The sequence below is a fragment of the Sinocyclocheilus grahami genome, unplaced genomic scaffold (genome assembly GCF_001515645.1).
Source record: "Sinocyclocheilus grahami isolate Dianchi unplaced genomic scaffold, SAMN03320097.WGS_v1.1 scaffold2354.1, whole genome shotgun sequence".
Lineage (NCBI taxonomy): Eukaryota > Metazoa > Chordata > Actinopteri > Cypriniformes > Cyprinidae > Sinocyclocheilus > Sinocyclocheilus grahami.
In genome coordinates, this window is record NW_015507533.1 from 23,750 (window position 1) to 26,287 (window position 2,538).

General features: G+C 34.3%; 1 long non-coding RNA gene across 1 annotated transcript; it reads right to left on the bottom strand.

Annotated features, from left to right (window-relative positions):
• Nucleotides 1–421: 421 nt before the first annotated feature.
• LOC107574824 (uncharacterized) lies at nucleotides 422–1,278 on the bottom strand. Its single transcript, XR_001607738.1, has 4 exons — nucleotides 1,267–1,278; nucleotides 1,110–1,174; nucleotides 733–796; nucleotides 422–494 (listed from the first exon to the last, which is right to left on the bottom strand). It is a non-coding gene; the product is annotated as an uncharacterized lncRNA (long non-coding RNA).
• Nucleotides 1,279–2,538: the final 1,260 nt, after the last annotated feature.

A 2,538-nucleotide genomic window follows, 5' to 3' on the forward strand; every position in this document is an offset into this window, starting at 1 on the left:
TTAACAATATAAATTTTACAAATCTTTATAAAAAACAAAAAAAAAAACAAAGCTTGAGCATTTGCAATTTTTTTATGCTCCATTTCAAAACTAACCACGTTTTTTCATAGAACAAAAATAAAAATATTAATTTAAATAAAATGTGTTTTCCCCTCTTAAATAGAAAAAGCATATGCAGGCACACATTTAACAATAACTCTCAAAAATAAAATAAATCAAAACTCCATAAACATGGAGTTAATCCTGAGGTGCCTTTTGTCCAGACACTCGCAAAGAAAAACGTCCATATCTTCCTTGAATTGGAAACAAAACATGAAAGGCTCTTTGGCCAGTTGTTGGTCATCATTGATTTCCGCCTGATTAAATTGAAGGGCCTTTTCCTGGTCTTCCTCGTTTAATTTCAGATACCACGGCTCTTTCACAAAACCTCTGAAGGCATGGCAGTTTGGCAGCCATCCAACTGCGGTCAAGAGGTCTTTTACTATCCATGGCTCCTTCATGAGAGAATAGTACAAAAAAAAGGGATGAAATATTTAATTAATTTAAATAAACTTCTCACAAGAGAAGAGATGGTTTGCACCAGATTTAGCTGCTAGCTAATTTTCATCTGTTGTCCCTGGGCAGATTGGAAGTGTCCTCAATAATACCTTGTGTTTTAATCAGGATGTAGCATGTAAATTAAAGTTTTGAAATTCTGTTTTTCTCATGTGCCCGTTTGAGACAAAAACATACCATGTCGGCGATTTCAGTGTTGTGTTGTTCAAGTGGCACCAGCACATCAACAGCAGCATGTTTCCTGCAACAAATTAATTTGTTGACATTGTATAGACACATGTACAAAAAAAACTTTCAGAGAGAGAGAGAATTTCTTTTTAACAATGTCTTTAATATTTTTCTTGTTTGTGAAAAGAAAGAAGAAAAAAAAAGTGCACGTGTACTTATTTCCTTAATTATTTTACATATCTATTGTTGTTTTGTTTATGTATTATATAATTGTTTATTCCTTATTCATGTAATGGACAATGCTTTGGCAATACTGTGCAAGTCATGCCAATAAAGCTCATTTGAATTTGAATTTGAGAGAGAGACAGAGACTGAGAGAGAGAGACCTTTCAATGGCAAAATTCTCCATCAGAATAAGGCACCACCATTTTCGAATGAGGGGAAAATCAGACTTGCATATGGGGAAAAAAACAAAAAGTGTTAATAGATCAAGTTTATAGATTATATCATATAGTTAATAGATCTTTTTATACAAAGACTTACAGCTGTAAAATCTATAAAAATATGTAACCTAACAAAGTGATACAATCCAATTGCAAAATAATTACGTGCTCAAGTGCCTTCGTCACAATGCCCACTTGCAAAATACTTAGATTTCTTTAACTTTTGACTGAGCTCTCGTAATTACGCCGTAATTAACTTATCGTGTCTTCCGCCATTATTCGTTTATATGAACTCCGCCCACTTCCGATCTGATACTGCTACTCCGTCACAAATAATAGAGTACTGGATACAAGCGCTTTAAAGACAATATTCAATCTAAAAGTGTCCTTTTCTATGGAGATTAACTGCATATATTCAAATGATTAAATTAGTTTTATGTTATTGAGATTATACAAGTATCTGCCGTTTAGAAATACAAACAAAAGCAAACTTTAACAAATATATATGTAGTTTTGTAACATTACTACCCCCTACAGTTAAGTAAGATTAATTCAGTTAAATTAAATTAAATTAATTTAATTCAATTCACTGGAATTTACTCTTGATTTGTTCATATATATATATATATATAATGTAATGACCCGGCAGTGAGCGCTAGCAGCCAGGTGTATTATGGGTATTCGTTTAGAGTAGAATTATGTGTTAGTTAAGCAAGATGGTTGGGTTTTTGCGTTAGAAATGTTATGTGTGTTTATGTTTAAGTTAGTTCAGGTGGGTTTGGTTCATTTACTGCCTTGTTATAAAAAGTGTGGATGTTACCGTCATGGAGAGAGATGTGTCGGGGAGGGACTTGGCGATATGGCCATATTTAAGATGTTCTTCTGTGCTCAGAATAAAAGGAGAAACTGGCAATATTGCCTTCTGCTGGGTTGTTCTGGCTGATCTTTTGCTTACGGATACACTCAAAGTCCTGTGGCATCTGGTCTGGTATGCGTGTGTTCGCACTTTCTACTGTCCACAGTAAAAGTCATGTGTATAAATGCTAGCAACCTGTTAGCAGGTAACTTAGCAGAAGTTTAATTGCCTAGCGTAGCTCTGGTCAGTCCCACGTTCGATAGAACAACGGTGCGTTGTTACTATACATATATATGTATATGATACTGTGATCAATATAATGCTTTGATATGAATAAACAAAGTATACAAAAACAACACGACTGTCCTCTTGTTGTATTAAAATCCTGGACAAATCCTGCATGCAGGTCAACAGCTGAAATACAAAATGCTCTGATCTCCATCTAAGAGATGAAACATTTTAGCCAGTAAATGAACTGAAGAAAAATGTTCAGGAGATCCAGATTCACTCCAGACA